Here is a 21,643-nt window from a genome sequence, read left to right as displayed (position 1 = left end):
AGAGTAGAGACTGTGTAACCCGTTATGGAGGATGATTATTGCATGATAGAATGACTTTGTGACTTTTGTTTTTTATTATTCGTCATTCTTTCATACAGTAGGCAGTACTATTGTTTGTCAAGGTTAATTACAGATAATGTCTGATTATTGGTTTTGTGTTGTTGTTTTAAATGAAAGAATGAGTTTGTGCAGCCACGCCTCACTGAAGCTCTCACACACTGCGCACATCCATCCATCTGTAACACGACACACATCTATACACTCGAGACATCCCCTCACGAGAGAGAAATAATGTAGGAGAGAGCAGATGGCTGCAGTGAGGGAGGAGTGAAATAAACGCAGTCAAGATCAACATTTCTGACCTCTCGAAGTAGAACAGATGCCAACGAGATCAAAGGCAGATATCGCCTTATTCACGCTCACGTGCTGTGTTACTAAGAAACATGATATCATTTCAGTTCTGTTGATTTTATATGAACATACATACATACGATGAACAAGACACTCAAAGTGCTTTCTATTTAATTCCATATGAAAGCTGTATTTATATTCTACTTTTACTTTAATACAAACATATATTTTAGATTTTTATAGAAATATGCCAACAATCACATCTCACACAGAAAGCACTGTCAAAGTGTTTAGGAATATGCATGCTGAATTTAAGACAGCATCACTGTTGTCTGAACCAATGAGTAAATAACAATGTTTTATACTTTGAATAATTGTGTAAGTAGTGAAACAACACAGACAGGACAAAAGTGTGTGATTGTGCAGTCAAGCGCCGTTGCTCTTCACCGACTGCGCTGACCAAAAGCATGATGGGAAACGACTGACTGACCTCACAGCTTAATGCTATAGCGTTGTGTTTAATCATACTTTAAGGGTGGACAAACTTCAGATGAGGGATGAGAAATTAGCCAAGATTACAGTAGAGATGGGACATAAGCTTCTAAACACTTATAGACAGCGTTTATTTGTGGTTTTAAAGAATAAAAGATTCTGCACCAAATTTGAGTTTTGGGGATGAATAATTTTGACAATGAATGTTTAGAGCCAATTTATTTTATTTTTTTTTAACTTTTTTACTTATTTTATTTATCAACGTACGTTCTCAGAATTATTTACAGGTACATCTAAAAAAATTTGAATATCATGGACGAGGTCTTTATTTATTTTTATTTTTATTTTATTAAAAACAGCAAACTTTCTTATATTCTAGATTCATTGCACACAAACTGAAATATTGCACTTTTTTTAATCTGATGGTTATGATTTACAGCTTATGAAGATTAAAAATTCAGTATCTCAAAAAATTAGAATATTCCATTTTGAGCTTGATTAGTTTGATTAATTTTGAGTATAAATACTGCGTACCTCTTCAACTAGTTTAGAACATGCAACCACAATTATGGGAAAGACTAGTGACCTGACAGTTGTCCAGAAGACGATCATCAACACCCTCCACAAGGAGAGGAAGACACAGAAGGTCATTGCTGTAGGGACTGGCTATTCACAGAGTGCTGTATCAAATTACAGTAATAGAAAGTTGACTGGAAGAACAAGGTGTTGTAGGAAAAGGTGCACAAGCAACAGGGATGACCACAGCCTTGGGAAGATTATCAGGAAAAGCTGATTCAAGAACTTAGGAGAGCTTCACAAGGAGTGGACTGAAGCTGGAGTCAGTGCATCAAGAGTCACCACACTCAGACGTCTTCAGGAAAAAAGCTACAGCTGTCACATTCATAGAACCAAGACACTCCTGCACCAGAAAAAAACATCAGAAGAAGCATTTCACCTGGGGTAAGGAGAAAAACAACTGGACTGTTGCTCAGTGGTCCAATTAATCTAATTGCCATCTAACCTGAAAATCCCTGAATTAAATTGTGTTCAAATTTAACAACCTAGCTTATATCACCAATAGACTGCATGAATCAATTTATTAATAATTTGTTAAATATTTAAAATTAACTAGCACTGTTATTAATGTGCAATTTAAATATATTTGCAGAGGAAGAAGCACAGAAAGCACGTAAAGAAGCAGAGAGCAGTAGATTTCAAAGCTTCTTTCAACAACAAATGACAAAAATATATATGTCACAAGGTGACGATCTTTAGGGGCGGAACCAAAATTCGGGAAGTTTGGTTCCGCCCGGAAGAAAAACAGAACACCGGAACTTCCGGTAGCGCCGTAAGAGGGAAAATCAGGGAATTCGATGCACCTGTGCCTAGTTAGGGACAGCGGTTGGTGATTGGAGGATACGCTGGACAAGGCAGTACTTAAGGCCAAGTTATTTCACAGTCTGGGAGCTCTTTCTGGTGTGTGTGAAGCACTGTGTCGTGCCCGTCTTGGTGCGCTGCTGGTGGCTGTCTAACTCTCTCTCTCCCTCAGGCTGGAATTGTATGATTGTGAAGACATCGCGAACCTTAAAGGTTGAGAAGTGAACGGATTATACGGCGAATTGAGACGACGTGAAAAAGGGGATTGGAATTAGTACTGATGTGAGTACTAAGAGCAAGCCGAAAGTGCCCTGTATATTGACCTGGCGTTGTGTAGATCTCCCCAGGAGGAGGAGGGCGGCCCTACCCCTAATATAGCGTGGTGGGAGAGCCGAAGGAATACTTATTGAAGTAGTCACAACGACGACATCACTAGCTAGGCCGCATATTCCATCGCCAGATCCGAACCAAGCGAAGTGAAGGAAGACGGGTGTCCTTTTCGTACACTGAGTGTGGTGGGTGAGTCTTCGTGCTGTGAAAACCTATAATTTTGACGTGGTGCTGTATATTGCTGTGGGTTGCTGTGTATTGCCGTGTGTCCTGTCAGATAAACCCCCGCCTTCACGCACTCCGTCGCGGGAGGACAAGGAGACTGCTGGTTCTAGCCTAGTTCAGTACCGTATATGTTATGAGCGTGCTTCAGATCTCCGGAGATAGCACGGTACGCTGTGTTCAGCCCAGAGGTGGGAGCTATTCAAAGCAAACTAACTGTGCTTTGTGTCCAATCTGATACCTGTGGAGAGAAAAGGAAAGAGAGAGTGAGTAACACAAGGAGAAACAGAGGAAACCTGTACTTACAGTACGCTGTGTTCAGCCCAGAGGTGAGAGTCATTCAAAGCAAACTAACTGTGCTATTGTGCCCAAGTTGATACCTGTGGAGAGAAAAGGAGAGAGAGTGAATAACACGAGGAGGAATAGAGCGAACCCTGTACTTACAGTACGTTGTGTCCAGCCCAGAGGTGAAAGCCATCCAAAGCAGAGTAACTGTGTTTTGTGTCCAAGTTGATACCTGTAGAGAGGAGGAGAGAGAGTGGATAACGCGAGGAGAAATAGAGCGAAACCTGTACTTACAGTACGCTGTGTCCAGCCCAGAGGTGAGAGCCATTCAAAGCAAACTAACTGTGCTATTGTGCCCAAGTTGATACCTGTGGAGAGAAAAGGAGAGAGAGTGGGTAACACGAGGAGAGACCGAGGAAACCTGTACTTACGCCGCTGCCTGTGGAGAAAGAGAAAGCGAGTGAGCACCCAAGGAACGAACTGTGTGAACCAGTACTTACTGTGAGCTGCAATCAGCGAAAAGGTGAGAGCCATTCAAAGCAAACTAACTGTGCTATTGTGCCCAAGTTGATACCTGTGGAGAGAAAAGGAGAGAGAGTGGGTAACACGAGGAGAGACCGAGGAAACCTGTACTTACGCCGCTGCCTGTGGAGAAAGAGAAAGCGAGTGAGCACCCAAGGAACGAACTGTGTGAACCAGTACTTACTGTGAGCTGCAATCAGCGAAGAGGTGAGAGCAAAACCAAGCCGAATTAACTGTGCCTTTGCGTCCCAGCCGTTGCCTGTGGAGGAAGAGAAAGAGAGTGAGCACCCCGAGAACGAACTGTGTGAACCAGTACTTACCGTGAGTTGTATTCAGCGAAGAGGAGGAAGAAGGAGGGCGCTACGGATACCTAAGACTCTGGCCGGGCCCCGAGTCCCACGCCCCGGATCCCCGTGGCCCCCTTGCTCCCTGACCTATTCCCGGCCATAGCCCATCTGGAGGGCCGAGTCAGAGTTTAGTTTTAATTGCCCTTTCCCTATTCCCCAAGCTATTTTTAAATATTTAAATAAAGATTGTTTTATCACTTACTTGTTCTCGTGTTGTTTGGCCATTGGGTTGGCTTTGGGGACCTCCTCGAGGTGGAAGTTGAGAAGGGGTGTGGCTTAGTCAAAGCATAGCCGCCCCTGGGTGTGACAGATTCATCACAGGAAAGGAAGACTGAACTTAACAAGGCCTTCTTTAAAATGATCTACATGGACTATGAGCATCTCACCAAAGGGGAAAGAGAAGGGATGCGATATTGTGTGCACATTGCACAGTCTGGCTACACCCCACCATGCTACAACACAAACCGTGACACACTCATCCCACACGCTTTGATCGAGTTGGAGAATAAGTTGAGTGCTCTGCTGAAGCACTGCAATGGACTCTCAGTGGCCATTGATATTCGGACAAGCCAACGGGGTAACAGTTTTCTGAGTATCGTAGTCAGTTTACTAATGAAAACTTTAAAGGCTTTACTGTTCTGCAGAGCTGTGAACACATCCAGGGACACCACACAGCGAAGCACATTTATGAAAAATACGAGGAGGTCCTGAGACGCTGGAATGTCCAGCATGATGTGATCGGAGTAGTTATTGCCAGTAATATGCTGAAAGCTTTCAATCTGCCTGGGTTCAAAGAATTTGGGAATATGCTGGACCGAGATATCAAGGACGAGGGGACAGATGTTGAGGATGATGCTCCAGATGATGATGCACTCCTTCAAGGCTTGGTGAAAGTACTCACACCATTTGCTGAACTGACAGACAGTTTACAAAATAAACTGGGAAAACTGGCAATGATCCTGCTGGCCGTTACAGAAATACACAGAATGATGTGCATTTGCAGAAACTCTAGTGCAGATGTAACCCGGGTTACTAGTGGTTAGTAGCAGAGAGAATAATGAAGCAAATATGAGATTAAATATGTATCTGTGACCTGAATAAAATATTTATAATCATAAATCTTTATAAATAAAAAAAAAAAAATTATATTAAGGATTATAAACTCATCCAATGAAATTGCATTTTGAATGACGTCATTACGTTTTCCGCTATCGCGGCAAATTACAACGCAGCGCGCGTTCCAGATCCTTATTTTTTTTCCGTGAACTTGAGAGGAGAGCAGATGGCTGTCGCTGATCCAAGAGATTTAGTGCTTCAGAATTGAAAATAAATGACGTAAGATCAATTTAATATATCCCTATATCGTTATACATCAATGATATAAAATTTAGTCTTTTTGTAACCGCAGAACCAGTTGATTTATCTCGTGTAACGTTCTTAACGCATGTTGGTAGCGCAGTTTTAGCGTTAGCATAATGCTGATGTAAATTATCTTACATATTTCTAATGAAGGACTGAGAGAAAAGCAGGGTGTGTCTGAGGGTGATATCTTCTAACGTGGATCATTGGGAGTTTTCTGGATTTTTCATATACATTTGAATGAGTTTCCTTGGTGAGTTGATGTGGTTTCATTTTATTTCCTTTACAATATGGGTTAAGGTTTTGTTAAAAATGTGTTTCATAAATTAACCATTTATTTGGTGTGGTGTAAATGATGGAAACAGACCTAAGAGTGAAATAGAGACAACAGTAATGGTAATTCCTGTGAAATAGCAATAGTTAATATGCTTAGTGTGTCAAACAAAGAAATTATACAAGTGACTGCATAAAATTAAAGTGCAATGCTTATTGTTAAAAAGAAATACCAAAGAAGGAAAAGAAAAAACTTGTACAAAGAAATTTCATACACAGAAGTATATGAATGTATATTGTTTATTTGAAATTTGTGTTGAATCAGTATATACATTGTAAAGTGATGATTGATTATTTCTTTATTTTTTTATTTTTATTTTTATTTATTTTTTTGCCTTGTGTTTTCAAGGCCAGTTTTTTTTTTTTTCTCTCTTTGCTGTTCCATGTGATGTTCTGTTGATGCTCATCTACTGCATGTGGCCTGTTCTGGATACGGATCAAGTGAAGTGTGAACCTTTTCCTGGATAGTGAACTGTCTCAACTCTCTCCTGTGCGTGTAACGGTGGAGTTTGGACTGGCGAGCCACCCATTGGCTGAAGGTTGAGAACATTCCTGTTTGTTGCAAGCAGTGGACTCTTGGTAAATTTTGAGGTGTTCAGACTGAATGAAATTTTGTTTATTGGGTGTTTTAATATCTTTCAGAAACTTTCTTGAGGTTTATGGGTAAATAATCGCTGAACAATTAAACTAAGATTTAAATTTAGGAACAGAACAGTTAAAAAAAGAAAAGGTTGATTATAAATGAATGATAAACTGCTTTAAAATTTAACCTGTTGAATTAGATATCAACGAGGTAGAAAAACGGAAGGGAAATGTCAATTTACTTTCATGAATTATATTGCTATAAGTCTGTAAGGGAAAAATAATGTGGTATAAATCCTTATTATTGAATGCAACTAACTGAGGTTATTGTATACTGAGTGTGAGGAAACAAAACTGTTTTTTTTTTTTGTTAATTCACTGTTAAAATATAATCTTTCTTATTCGTACCTCAACCCCCGTGTCTGAGTGGTTCACTGCTGTCGCACATCTCTCTCCTCGGACGAACCTAGACTGCTGAACTTACTGGTCCATTGACAAAATAACTTGAAAGATATTAGGGTGGCACGTGTTACAAAAAGTGGCGAGCCAGCAGCCAGGAGAGCGATTGCAACAGCAGTGGCTGATTAGAGCAGCTGAGTTTTCTAGAAAGATAACATATTGAACAGAACTTTAACATCATGGATATCATTGAGAAAGAGAATGTAAACATCTCAAACGCAGTTATTGTTGGCGGTTTGACATTAACAGAGGCAGACACAGACTTAGAGTCATGGCTTTTGAGATATGGCAGTATTAGTCGAAATCTTCTCATTGATGACCCGAACTCTGAGTTCCATCATCATGCTATCATAGAGTTTACCTGCAGCTCTGCAATGAAAACATTGATGCCCCTGTTGCCTCTAACAGTTGTTAGTATGTCAACCCCAGGTACCACTTTTATTGTGCATGCTTTAGGTTGGGTCTACCCTCATGTTGCTAGTGACAGTGCTGCTAAGGGGTATCTGGAAGAATTGCAAAACATTGCTAGTATAAGTGGCAAATCAATTGAGGAAATACTCCAGACGGAATTACTGAAAATTAAATTCGGCCCCTCTCTTTGTTGGGCCATCACCGTCTTCAGGTGAATTACTTGAATACTCAAATGCAGCAGATTTTCAAATACATGATAGCTGCACAGTCTACTCACCAGATGGACAGTTGTCCCCAGCCATACCACAGAATGTGATCCCTGAACAAGTAGCTACTCTTCCATCGCAAAACTCACCATCTCATGAAATTGAATACACAAACTCACAAAACCTGGCCAAGGAAAAGTCTAACCATGGAACTAGTCATCCCGCAGTCACTGTGTCATCTCATCCAGCACTTTCCATGAATATAATTGATCCTCCCAGTGTACAAAAGGTAGTAGTTGAGCACATTGTCCGAACCAATGACACAGCTCCATCATATAATACCTCGCTCCGCCTCAGGTCCTTCTCTGGAAAGGTTCCTAGACCTGTTAACGAACCAGACTTTGACACTTGGCGTGCAAACGTCGACCTCCTACTGACAGATCCTTCTATTTCTGACTTGCATCGGACCAGGAAAATACTAGACAGTCTGCTTCCCCCAGCAGCAGATATTGTTAAACATGTATCACCAAACAGCTTACCTGCAGTATATCTAGAGTTGTTGGAATCTGTTTATGGATCTGTAGAAGATGGAGACGAGTTGCTAGCCAGGTTCATGAGCACTCTCCAAAATCATGGTGAGAAGCCTTCATCTTACCTGCACAGATAACAGATTCTCTTGAGCACAGCAATCCGACGAGGTGGCATATCTGAAGGTGAGCGAGACCGCAGTCTTCTTAAGCAGTTTTGTCGTGGCTGTTGGAACAATGCTCTCATTGCCGATCTTCAGCTGGAAAGGATGAAAGTTAACCCTCCTTCATTTGCAGAATTAGTAGTTCTTATCCGCACAGAAGAAGATAAGAATGCTTCGAAGGAAGAAAGGATGAGGAAACATTTAGGGCTAAACAAGCTCTGTCCTGCCCCCTCAAAGTTGAGACTGTCAACCAACCAGATATCTGCACACCCATGTGAAACACAAGATGACCAAGCTGATACATCTCTTGCAAAGCAAGTCTGTGAACTTCAAGCTCAAGTTGTTGCTCTGCAAAAACACTCAAGCCAGAAGGATAAGACCAAAAACACGAAACCAGATGAAGTGAGTACACTGAGAAAAGTTGTTACCGAGTTACAAGCCCAGATTACAGCCATGCAAACTGCAGCCACTTCAAGAATGAAGAGTGATGAGCAAGCAACTGAAATTTCTGATTTAAAGAGGCAGATCGCTGATTTGAAGGTTCAAATAACTGCTCCTGAGATGTACAGACACCATTCTGAGAAGTTCCTTCAGTCCAAAAGCAGCACCCAACACACACGACCTGAACCAGGCACAACAGAGTGGTCTAGAGATGGTAGACTACCTGATAGTAGACCTCGTCCAGGGTATTGTTTCAGATGCGGGGAAGATGCGCATCTTGCCAGCAGCTGTAGTAATGCTCCTGATCCTGCTAAAGTTGCAGAGAAAAGGCGCAAGCTGAGGGAGCGACAAGCCCAGTGGGATGCCCACCACGATGCAGCTATGAGACCTTTAAACTGAGGATGGTCTCTGTAGAGGGGCATACAGAGACTGGACAGGGAAAGAATTGCCCTATGGAATTTAGACACCCGTCCAACCGAAATGCATATGACACATTCCCATTAAGGAACTTACCCAGAGGATTAGTAGGAGTAAAGTGCACTGCCCAAATTACTGTTGGAGAGAAAAAGGTTTCCTGCCTTCTGGACACAGGGTCCCAGGTAACCACAGTTCCCTGGTCATTCTATGAAGAACATTTGTCAGATTGTCCTCTTAAGTCATTGGATAACTTGCTGCAAGTGGAAGGGGCGAATGGACAAACAGTGCCTTATCTCGGATATGTGGAACTAACTCTCAAATTCCCCAGAGAATTCCTTGGAACAGACACAGAGGTACCTACTCTAGCCCTGGTAGTTCCAGATTTGATGAACGCGCCTCAAGTTCTGATTGGCACAAATTCATTAGATGCCCTTTACTGTAACTATGTCCAGCAACCAGTATCCTTGCCTCAATCTAACTCCCATGGTTACCGTGCAGTCCAAAAGGTTCTGGAAGCAAGACACCGACAAGCAAGTTCTGATGTAGTAGGCTGGGTGAAATTCAAGGGACATGTTCCAGAGTTAGTACCTGCGGGATGTACAGTAGTCCTTGACGGACATGTTCTGGTTGACTGCCATCCTGTTGATAAATGGGTAGCCTTGGAATCACCAACTTCACCCGCCTTACCTGGAGGGTTGCTGGTTGCCAGCTGTTTGCATACCTTACCCTGCAAGAGGCAACACCAGTTACCAGTTGTGTTGAGGAATGAAACCCAGACCGACATTACCATCCATTTCAGAACTATAATCGCTGAAATGCGGGCTGTCCAAGAGGTGATGCAGAGTAGACAAACAAGTTCCAGTGCTGTGAATGAAAAACTACCTGCTCGTTCCAATCTCAAATTTGACTTTGGAGATTCCCCCTTGACCTCTGAGTGGAAAAAACGGATTACAGATCAATTGAATAACATGCCCGAAGTCTTTGCTATGCACGACTTAGATTATGGTCATACAGAAAAAGTAACTCACTGTATAAAGCTTAATGACGAAACCCCTTTTAAACACAGTTCAATTCAATTCAATTCAATTCAATTCAAGTTTATTTGTATAGCGCTTTTTACAAAATAAATCGTTACAAAGCAACTTTACAGAAAATTATGTTTCTACAATATTTAGTAGTAGCTAGTAGTTTGTGTACATTTGACAGGATTTTAGAAAATAATAATAATAATAATAATAATACAAGACGTAGTCAGCTAGACGATGAACTATCAATATTATTAATTAAGTTATTATATGATTCAGTCACACATTTAGCAATAATTGTTAGTTCTGTTTGTTGATTCAAGGTAGCATCATCTGGGGTCCTCTGAGGGTCAGCATCATCTCTTCTCAGGTGTTCTGGATCCAGACTGGAGCTTGTTTAAATCCTAGTTACCACGGGATGTAAATCCCGTGGCGAAACATAGAAACAAAATACAGACATCATTAGCACAGGCCTCGACCAATCCATCCTCAGGATATTGATGCAGTGCGGAAACATTTACAGGAGTTGTTAGCTGCTGGAATAATCCGAGAGTCAGAATCTCCCTTTGCTTCCCCCATAGTGGTTGTAAAGAAGAAGGATGGTTCTGTACGTCTGTGTATTGATTTCAGAAAGCTAAATACACAAACCATTAAAGATGCATATGCCCTGCCGAATCTGGAGGAAGTCTTTTCAGCATTGACCGGTTCAAGATGGTTCTCTGTCCTTGACTTAAAATTGGGATATTATCAGATCGAAATGGAGGAAGCTGACAAGTGTAAGACTGCCTTTGTCTGTGCCCTGGGGTTCTGGGAGTTCAATAGGATGCCCCAGGGGATCACCAACGCCCCTAGTACGTTTCAAAGGCTCATGGAGAGATGTATGGGTGATTTGAATAGGAAGGAGGTGTTGGTCTTCATCGATGATCTGATAATTTTTTCGGAAAGTTTGGAAGAGCATGAGTCAAGACTATTGCACATTTTAAAACGGCTGAAGGAGTATGGACTAAAACTGTCGCCTGAAAAGTGCAAGTTTTTCCAGACGTCTGTTTGATACCTTGGTCATGTTGTATCTGAGAATGGAGTGGAGACCGATCCAGTGAAAATTGAGGCCCTTAAAACCTGGCCAAGACCTAGGAACCTCAAGGAATTAAGATCCTTCCTGGGGTTTTCTGGATATTATAGGAGGTTCATTCAAAATTATTCTAAGATGATAAAACCTCTCAATGACCTTACAGTAGGATATCCACCTCTTCAAAAGGGTCGGAGACGAGGGAATGAGAGCAAACAGTATTTTGACCCAAAAAAAGAGTTTGGGGACAGATGGGATCAGTCCTGTCAACAAGCCTTCGACATGATCATTGAGAAAATCACCTCTGCACCAGTCTTGGGATTTGCAGATCCAAAGATTCCTTACATCCTGCATACTGACGCCAGTACTACTGGGCTTGGGGCAGCCTTGTATCAGAAACAAGGAGGACAAATGCGGGTGATCGCATTTGCTAGCAGAGGGTTGACGAGAAGTGAGACCAGATATCCAGCTCACAAACTAGAATTTCTAGCCCTTAAATTGGCAGTTACGTCGAAGTTCAGCGATTACCTGTACGGAGCAGAATTTGTGGTTGTAACAGATAGCAACCCTTTGACTTACATTCTGACATCTGCGAAGCTGGATGCTACCAGTTATCGCTGGTTGTCAAGTCTGTCCACCTACAATTTCAAGCTCCAGTACAGGGATGGAAGTCAGAATTGTGATGCAGATGGGCTTTCTAAACGTCCACATGGCGAGCTTTTGGATGACCTTGCATCCCAGAAAGGGAGGGAGAGAATAAAACAGTTTACCCTTCATCATTTAGATGAATTTGGAGCTGAGGGTTCTATTATCCTGCCAGAAGCTATTAGAGCCATCTGCGACAGACATCAAATTGGAAAGTTCCCAGATGAATGCAAATTGTCCAATTCTTCCATTTCCCTTGTTGAGTCCTCAGCTCTGCATGCAGATGTCCTACCTGAAGAGTTTGAACAGGAGAATGGGCATGGCCTTCCGGTTATTCCTTACCTGTCCAATGAGGAGTTAAGAAAGCAGCAGAGGATGGATCCTGACCTTAAATTCATCATTGATAGTTTGGAGTTGAATGGGAGTGGAATCGGTTAGAATTAAGAGATGGACTGCTTTACAGGAAGAGGCAAGATCAAGGAAACACACTCCATCAGTTAGCCTTACCTGTGGCTTTGAGAGGAACAGTGTTGAGGAGTCTGCATGATGACATGGGACACATGGGTATGGAAAGGACCCTTGACCTTGTCAGGACCAGATTCTTTTGGCCAAAAATGTCATCATCTGTGGAAGAGAAGATTAAGACATGTGAGAGATGTGTACGTAGGAAAGCATTACCAGAGAAAGCAGCTGAGATGGTGAACATCAAGACTACCAGACCGTTGGAGTTGGTCTGTATGGACTTCTTGTCTCTAGAGCCAGATAGGAGTAACACCAAAGATATATTAGTCATTACAGACCACTTCACCAAATATGCTGTGGCTGTGCCTACCCGGAACCAGAAGGCCTCAACATGTGGCTAGATGCTTATGGGAAAACTTCCTAGTACATTATGGGTTTCCAGAAAGACTGCACAGCGATCAAGGACCGGATTTTGAGTCGCGCCTGATCAAAGAGCTGTGTCACATTGTAGGCATACACAAGGTGAGAACTACTCCTTACCACCCGAGAGGAAATCCAGTGGAGAGATTCAATAGAACCCTTCTCCAGATGTTGGGTACTCTTGAGAACAAAAATAAGTCATGCTGGAAGGAGTATGTGAGGCCCTTGGTACATGCTTACAATTGCACTCGAAATGATGTGACTGGATATACTCCCTATGAACTAATGTTTGGTAGACAACCCAGGCTGCCAGTTGACTTGGCCTTTGGTCTGCCAGTGAATGGATCGACTAAGTCTCACTCTCAGTATGTGAGGGATCTGAAAGAGGGTTTAAGGGAGAGCTATGAGATTGCCATCAAGAACGCTGCAAAAGTGGCTCAACGTAACAAGCGCAGATTTGACAAACATGTGGTTGTTTCTAACCTCGATTTGGGAGATAGAGTCCTTGTGCGGAATTTGAGACTGAGAGGCAAGAACAAGCTGGCAGACAAATGGGAGTCAGATGTTTATGTAGTCGTCCGGAAGGTTGGAGATCTCCCAGTGTATGTAGTCCAGCCTGAGGGAAAGAACGGTCCAGTTCGCACTCTACACCGTGACTTACTTCGCCCTTGTGGGTTTTTATCTGTGAACGAAATTGAAGAGTTGGGTCCTCTGAATGTTCAACGTAAACCTATAACCAGATCTAACTCTGCTCTAGAAGCTGCTCACCAAGAACATCTAATGAGCGATCAGTCAGAATCTGATGATGACTCTCTTGATATTAGAAGTTCAAGACGCCAGTTGGAATTCATTAAAACAACTGTCTTACCTTCTGAGAGTCCCATGGTTGTAAAGAACTTACCTGCTGTGGAGTCCATTGAACCACCCCCTGTTGTGGTGAACCCTGTAAAAGAAACCTTACCTGAAGCTGTGTCCTATGAATCCCCTTCTGCTGTCGTAAACCCTGAAGGGGAGACCTTACCTGACACTAGACTAGAAGAGTCAACAGATAACCAACAAGATAATGACAGTGAGAATCACTTACCTGGGGTGAACTCTGCTGATTTCAACACCAATGAAGCGGATTCTGGGAAAGATGGAAATATGGCTGAAGGGGAGACCAGCGGAGGAGTGCTGGAATTAGACCCTGTGGGTGATGAAGTTCAATCCAGTGATCAAACCCCACCTACCAAAACAGCTCAAATTTACCAACCAGTCATGGATGATGACCTAGGTGCCAATGGCCCTAGACGTTCTAAAAGGCTGTGTGGACCTCCTAATAAACTTGAGTATTATAAATTAGGAAATCCCTTTACATTGGTCATCCAGTCCCTACTACAAGGTTTGAGCTCTGCCTTTACCACTTCATTGGAAGAAACAACACCCACTAGTCATCAAACCTTTGATGTATCGGATGCTTTCCCCATTGTAGTGACGATTCAACCTCATCCATGCCCGAGGACGTGCCTGAATTCAGGGGGGGAATGTGTAACCCGGGTTACTAGTGGTTAGTAGCAGAGAGAATAATGAAGCAAATATGAGATTAAATATGTATCTGTGACCTGAATAAAATATTTATAATCATAAATCTTTATAAAAAAAAAAAAAAATTATATTAAGGATTATAAACTCATCCAATGAAATTGCATTTTGAATGACGTCATTACGTTTTCCGCTATCGCGGCAAATTACAACGCAGCACGCGTTCCCGATCCTTGTTTTTTTTCCGTGAACTTGAGAGGAGAGCAGATGGCTGTCGCTGATCCAAGAGATTTAGTGCTTCAGAATTGAAAATAAATGACGTAAGATCAATTTAATACATCCCTATATCATTATACATCAATGATATAAAATTTAGTATTTTTGTAACCGCAGAACCAGTTGATTTATCTCGTGTAACGTTCTTAACGCATGTTGGTAGCGCAGTTTTAGCGTTAGCATAATGCTGATGTAAATTATCTTACATATTTCTAATGAAGGACTGAGAGAAAAGCAGGGTGTGTCTGAGGGTGATATCTTCTAACGTGGATCATTGGGAGTTTTCTGGATTTTTCATATACATTTGAATGAGTTTCCTTGGTGAGTTGATGTGGTTTCATTTTATTTCCTTTACAATATGGGTTAAGGTTTTGTTAAAAATGTGTTTCATAAATTAACCATTTATTTGGTGTGGTGTAAATGATGGAAACAGACCTAAGAGTGAAATAGAGACAACAGTAATGGTAATTCCTGTGAAATAGCAATAGTTAATATGCTTAGTGTGTCAAACAAAGAAATTATACAAGTGACTTGCATAAAATTAAAGTGCAATGCTTATTGTTAAAAAGAAATACCAAAGAAGGAAAAGAAAAAACTTGTACAAAGAAATTTCATACACAGAAGTATATAAATGTATATATTGTTTATTTGAAATTTGTGTTGAATCAGTATATACATTGTAAAGTGATGATTGATTATTTATTTATTTATTTATTTATTTATTTATTTTTTTTTTTTTGCTTGTGTTTTCAAGGCCAGTTTTTTTTTTTTCTCTCTCTCTTTGTTGTTCCATGTGATGTTCTGTTGATGCTCATCTACTGCATGTGGCCTGTTCTGGATACGGATCAAGTGAAGTGTGAACCTTTTCCTGGATCGTGAACTGTCTCAACTCTCTCCTGTGCGTGTAACGGGTGGAGTTTGGACTGGCGAGCCACCCATTGGCTGAAGGTTGAGAACATTCCTGTTTTGAAAGAGCACCGAAGTTGAACTTGTTCATCTTCAAATGGTAGGTGTGGAATTTTAGACTTTAGAGACATTGGATTTCATTACTTCCTGGATTCTTGGACTAAATTTATGAACTGCTTTTTTTTTGGTTTTTTTCCTTCTCCAAGAATGATTCTGATTTGTTTGTTGCAAGCAGTGGACTCTTGTTAAATTTTGAGGTGTTCAGACTGAATGGAATTTTGTTTATTGGGTGTTTTAATATCTTTCAGAAACTTTCTTGAGGTTTATGGGTAAATAATCGCTGAACAATTAAACTAAGATTTAAATTTAGGAACAGAACAGTTAAAAAAAGAAAAGGTTGATTATAAATGAATGATAAACTGCTTTAAAATTTAACCTGTTGAATTAGATATCAACGAGGTAGAAAAACGGAAGGGAAACGTCAATTTACTTTCATGAGTTATATTGCTGTAAGTCTGTAAGGGAAAAAGAACGTGGTACAAATCCTTATTATTGAATGCAACTAACTGAGGTTATCACACATCTCTCTCCTCGGACGAACCTAGACTGCTGAACTTACTGGTCCATTGACAAAATAACTTGAAAGATATTAGGGTGGCACGTGTTACAAAAAGTGGCGAGCCAGCAGCCAGGAGAGCGATTGCAACAGCAGTGGCTGATTAGAGCAGCTGAGTTTTCTAGAAAGATAACATATTGAACAGAACTTTAACATCATGGATATCATTGAGAAAGAGAATGTAAACATCTCAAACGCAGTTATTGTTGGCGGTTTGACACTAACAGAGGCAGACACAGACTTAGAGTCATGGCTTTTGAGATATGGCAGTATTAGTCTAAATCTTCTCATTGATGACCCGAACTCTGAGTTCCATCATCATGCTATCATAGAGTTTACCTGCAGCTCTGCAATGAAAACATTGATGCCCCTGTTGCCTCTAACAGTTGTTAGTATCCTTCTATTTCTGACTTGCATCAGACCAGGAAAATACTAGACAGTCTGCTTCCCCCAGCAGCAGATATTGTTAAACATGTATCACCAAACAGCTTACCTGCAGTATATCTAGAGTTGTTGGAATCTGTTTATGGATCTGTAGAAGATGGAGACGAGTTGCTAGCCAGGTTCATGAGCACTCTCCAAAATCATGGTGAGAAGCCTTCATCTTACCTGCACAGATTACAGATTCTCTTGAGCACAGCAATCCGACGAGGTGGCATATCTGAAGGTGAGCGAGACCGCAGTCTTCTTAAGCAGTTTTGTCGTGGCTGTTGGAACAATGCTCTCATTGCCGATCTTCAGCTGGAAAGGAGGAAAGTTAACCCTCCTTCATTTGCAGAATTAGTAGTTCTTATCCGCACAGAAGAAGATAAGAATGCTTCGAAGGAAGAAAGGATGAGGAAACATTTAGGGCTAAACAAGCTCTGTCCTGCCCCCTCAAAGTTGAGACTGTCAACCAACCAGATATCTGCACACCCATGTGAAACACAAGATGACCAAGCTGATACATCTCTTGCAAAGCAAGTCTGTGAACTTCAAGCTCAAGTTGTTGCTCTGCAAAAACACTCAAGCCAGAAGGATAAGACCAAAAGCACGAAACCAGATGAAGTGAGTACACTGAGAAAAGTTGTTACCGAGTTACAAGCCCAGATTACAGCCATGCAAACTGCAGCCACTTCAAGAATGAAGAGTGATGAGCAAGCAACTGAAATTTCTGATTTAAAGAGGCAGATCGCTGATTTGAAGGTTCAAATAACTGCTCCTGAGATGTACAGACACCATTCTGAGAAGTTCCTTCAGTCCAAAAGCAGCACCCAACACACACGACCTGAACCAGGCACAACAGAGTGGTCTAGAGATGGTAGACTACCTGATAGTAGACCTCGTCCAGGGTATTGTTTCAGATGCGGGGAAGATGCGCATCTTGCCAGCAGCTGTAGTAATGCTCCTGATCCTGCTAAAGTTGCAGAGAAAAGGCGCAAGCTGAGGGAGCGACAAGCCCAGTGGGATGCCCACCACGATGCAGCTATGAGACCTTTAAACTGAGGACGGTCTCTGTAGAGGGTCATACAGAGACTGGACAGGGAAAGAATTGCCCTAAGGAATTTAGACACCCGTCCAACCGAAATGCATATGACACATTCCCATTAAGGAACTTACCCAGAGGATTAGTAGGAGTAAAGTGCACTGCCCAAATTACTGTTGGAGAGAAAAAGGTTTCCTGCCTTCTGGGCACAGGGTCCCAGGTAACCACAGTTCCCTGGTCATTCTATGAAGAACATTTGTCAGATTGTCCTCTTAAGTCATTGGATAACTTGCTGCAAGTGGAAGGGGCGAATGGACAAACAGTGCCTTATCTCGGATATGTGGAACTAACTCTCAAATTCCCCAGAGAATTCCTTGGAACAGAGACAGAGGTACCTACTCTAGCCCTGGTAGTTCCAGATTTGATGAATGCGCCTCAAGTTCTGATTGGCACAAATTCATTAGATGCCCTTTACTGTAACTATGTCCAGCAACCAGTATCCTTGCCTCAATCTAACTCCCATGGTTACCGTGCAGTCCAAAAGGTTCTGGAAGCAAGACACCGACAAGCAAGTTCTGATGTAGTAGGCTGGGTGAAATTCAAGGGACATGTTCCAGAGTTAGTACCTGCGGGATGTACAGTAGTCCTTGACGGACATGTTCTGGTTGACTGCCATCCTGTTGATAAATGGGTAGCCTTGGAATCACCAACTTCACCCGCCTTACCTGGAGGGTTGCTGGTTGCCAGCTGTTTGCATACCTTACCCTGCAAGAGGCAACACCAGTTACCAGTTGTGTTGAGGAATGAAACCCAGACCGACATTACCATCCATCCCAGGACTATAATCGCTGAAATGCGGGCTGTCCAAGAGGTGATGCAGAGTAGACAAACAAGTTCCAGTGCTGTGAATGAAAAACTACCTGCTCGTTCCAATCTCAAATTTGACTTTGGAGATTCCCCCTTGACCTCTGAGTGGAAAAAACGGATTACAGATCAATTGAATAACATGCCCGAAGTCTTTGCTATGCACGACTTAGATTATGGTCATACAGAAAAAGTAACTCACCGTATAAAGCTTAATGACGAAACCCCTTTTAAACACAGGCCTCGACCAATCCATCCTCAGGATATTGATGCAGTGCGGAAACATTTACAGGAGTTGTTAGCTGCTGGAATAATCCGAGAGTCAGAATCTCCCTTTGCTTCCCCCATAGTGGTTGTAAAGAAGAAGGATGGTTCTGTACGTCTGTGTATTGATTTCAGAAAGCTAAATACACAAACCATTAAAGATGCATATGCCCTGCCAAATCTGGAGGAAGTCTTTTCAGCGTTGACTGGTTCAAGATGGTTCTCTGTCCTTGACTTAAAATCGGGATATTATCAGATCGAAATGGAGGAAGCTGACAAGTGTAAGACTGCCTTTGTGTGTCCCCTGGGGTTCTGGGAGTTCAATAGGATGCCCCAGGGGATCACCAACGCCCCTAGTACGTTTCAAAGGCTCATGGAGAGATGTATGGGTGATTTGAATAGGAAGGAGGTGTTGATCTTCATCGATGATCTCATAATTTTTTCGGAAAGCTTGGAAGAGCATGAGTCAAGACTATTGCACGTTTTAAAATGGCTGAAGGAGTATGGACTAAAATTGTTGCCTGAAAAGTGCAAGTTTTTCCAGACGTCTGTTCGATACCTTGGTCATATTGTATCTGAGAATGGAGTGGAGACCGATCCAGTGAAAATTGAGGCCCTTAAAACCTGGCCAAGACCTAGGAACCTCAAGGAATTAAGATCCTTCCTGGGGTTTTCTGGATACTATAGGAGGTTCAGTATAGGGTATAGGAGGCCCTCCTGTGGGCTCACCACCTGCTGGAGGGAGCGTAAGGGGCCGGTGCATAGTGGATCGGGCGACAGTCGTAGGCGAGACCCCCGACGACCCGATCTCTGGACACGGAATCCGGCTTTAGGGACGTGGAATGTCACCTCATTGGCGGGGAAGGAGCCTGAGCTTGTGCGGGAGGTCGAGAGGTACCGACTAGAGATAGTCGGGCTCACCTCAACGCACAGCTTGGGCTCTGGAACCACACTTCTTGAGAGAGGCTGGACTCTCTACCACTCTGGAGTTGCCCATGGTGAGAGGCGGAGGGCTGGAGTGGGTTTGCTAATAGCCCCCCAGCTCAGCCGCCATGTGTTGGAGTTTACCCCGGTGAACGAGAGGGTCGCTTCCCTGCGCCTTCGAGTCGGGGATAGGTCTCTCACTGTCGTTTGTGCCTACGGGCCGAACGGCAGTGCGGACTACCCGGCTTTCTTGGAGTCTCTGGGAGGGGTGCTGGAAAGTGCTCCGACTGGAGACTCCGTCGTTCTACTGGGGGACTTCAACGCTCACGTGGGCAGTGACAGTGACACCTGGAGGGGCGTGATTGGGAGGAACGGCCCCCCTGACCTGAACCCGAGCGGTGTTCTGTAATTGGATTTCTGTGCTAACCACGGTTTGTCCATAACGAACACCATGTTCAAGCATAAGGGTGTCCATCAGTGCACGTGGCACCAGGACACCCTTGGCCGGAGGTCGATGATCGACTTTGTGGTCGTGTCATCAGACCTTCGGCCATATGTCTTGGACACTCGGGTGAAGAGAGGGGCGGAGCTGTCAACTGATCACCACCTGGTGGTGAGTTGGATCCGATGGCGGGGGAGGAAGCTGGAAAGACTCGGCAGACCCAAACGTACTGTGAGGGTCTGTTGGGAACGTTTGGCCGAGCCCCCTGTCAGAGAGATCTTCAACTCCCACCTCCGGCAGAGCTTCGACCGGATCCCGAGGGAGTCTGGAGATATTGAGTCCGAGTGGACCATGTTCTCCACCTCCATTGTCGCTGCGGCTGCTCGGAGCTGTGGCCGTAAGGTCTCCGGTGCCTGTCGAGGCGGCAATCCCCGAACCCGGTGGTGGACACCGGAAGTAAGGGATGCTGTCAAGCTGAAGAAGGAGTCCTATCGGGCCTGGATGGCTTGTGGGACTCCGGAGGCAGCTGACAGGTACCGGCAGGCCAAGCGGACTGCAGCCCGGGTAGTCGTGGAGGCAAAAACTCGGGCCTGGGAGGAGTTCGGTGAGGCCATGGAGAAGGACTATCGGTTGGCCTCGAAGAGATTCTGGCAAACTGTTCAACGCCTCAGGAGGGGGAAGCAGTGCCCTACCAACACCGTTTACAGTAGAGATGGGCACCTGTTGACCTCAACTGGGGATATCGTCGGGCGGTGGAAGGAATACTTCGAGGATCTTCTCAATCCCACCGACTTGTGTTCCGTTGAGGAAGCAGTGGCTGGGGACTCGGAGGAGCACTCGTCCATCACCCGGGCTGAAGTCATCGAGGTAGTTAAAAAGCTCCTCGGTGGTAAGGCACCGGGGGTGGACGAGATCCGCCCCGAGTACCTCAAGTCTCTGGATGTTGTGGGGCTGTCTTGGCTGGCACGCCTCTGCAACATTGCATGGCGGTTGGGGACAGTACCTCTGGACTGGCAGACCGGGGTGGTGGTCCCTCTTTTCAAGAAGGTGGACTGGAGAGTGTGTTCCAACTATAGGGGGATCACACTTCTCAGCCTCCCTGGGAAAGTCTATGCCAGGGAACTGGAGAGGAGAATTCGGCCGATGGAACAGTGTGGTTTTCGTCCCGGTCGTGGAACACTGGACCAACTCTATACCCTTTCCAGGGTGCTGGAGGGTTCATGGGAGTTTGCCCAACCAGTCCACATGTGTTTTGTGGACTTGGAGAAGGCATTCGACCGTGTTCCTCGCGACATCCTGTGGAGGGTGCTCCGGGAGTATGGGGTCGGCGGCTCCCTACTTAGGGCTGTTCGGTCCCTGTACGGCCGGAGCAAGAGCTTGGTTCGCATTGCCGGCAGTAAGTCAGACCTGTTCCCGGTGCATGTTGGACTCCGGCAGGGCTGCCCTTTGTCACCGGTTCTGTTCATAATTTTTATGGACAGAATTTCTAGGCGCAGCCAAGGGCTGGAGAGTGTCCGGTTTGGGGACCATACGATTTCGTCGCTGCTTTTTGCGGATGATGTTGTCGTGTTGGCATCCTCAGACCAGGACCTTCAGTGTGCATTGGGACGGTTTGCAGCCGAGTGTGAATCGGCTGGGATGAGAATCAGCACCTCCAAGTCCGAGGCCATGGTTCTCAGTCGGAAAAGGGTGGATTGCCCACTTCAGGTTGGTGGAGAGTTCCTGCCTCAAGTGGAGGAGTTCAGGTATCTTGGAGTCTTGTTCACGAGTGAGGGAAGGATGGAACGTGAGATTGACAGACGGATCGGTGCAGCTTCTGCAATAATGCGGTCGCTGTACCGGTCTGTCGTGGTGAAGAAGGAGCTGAGCTGTAAGGCAAAGCTCTCGATTTACCGGTCAATCTACGTTCCTACTCTCAC

At 43.8% G+C, this 21,643-nt stretch overlaps 2 long non-coding RNA genes across 4 annotated transcripts in view; one reads left to right on the top strand and one right to left on the bottom strand.

Moving 5' to 3' along the window:
* Window positions 1–3,053: 3,053 nt before the first annotated feature.
* On the bottom strand, window positions 3,054–3,833 carry LOC127952234 (uncharacterized). Its single transcript, XR_008152860.1, has 2 exons — window positions 3,685–3,833; window positions 3,054–3,478 (listed from the first exon to the last, which is right to left on the bottom strand). It is a non-coding gene; the product is annotated as an uncharacterized LOC127952234 (long non-coding RNA).
* Window positions 3,834–4,970: 1,137 nt separating this feature from the next.
* LOC127952238 (uncharacterized) overlaps window positions 4,971–21,643 on the top strand; it is a 32,178-nt gene continuing 15,505 nt past the window's right edge. Inside the window, exon 1 of one of the 3 annotated variants that reach the window (XR_008152863.1) lies at window positions 4,971–5,261. This is a non-coding gene — a long non-coding RNA (uncharacterized LOC127952238). Of the gene's footprint in view, window positions 5,262–14,216; window positions 14,288–21,643 lie in introns of those variants that run through there. The other 2 variants (XR_008152864.1, XR_008152865.1) reach the window with 2 other exon arrangements.

The sequence above is a fragment of the Carassius gibelio genome, chromosome B3 (genome assembly GCF_023724105.1).
Source record: "Carassius gibelio isolate Cgi1373 ecotype wild population from Czech Republic chromosome B3, carGib1.2-hapl.c, whole genome shotgun sequence".
Classification (NCBI taxonomy): domain Eukaryota; kingdom Metazoa; phylum Chordata; class Actinopteri; order Cypriniformes; family Cyprinidae; genus Carassius; species Carassius gibelio.
Note: the sequence above shows the minus strand (reverse complement) of the source record. Positions and strands in the feature narration are given on the sequence as shown.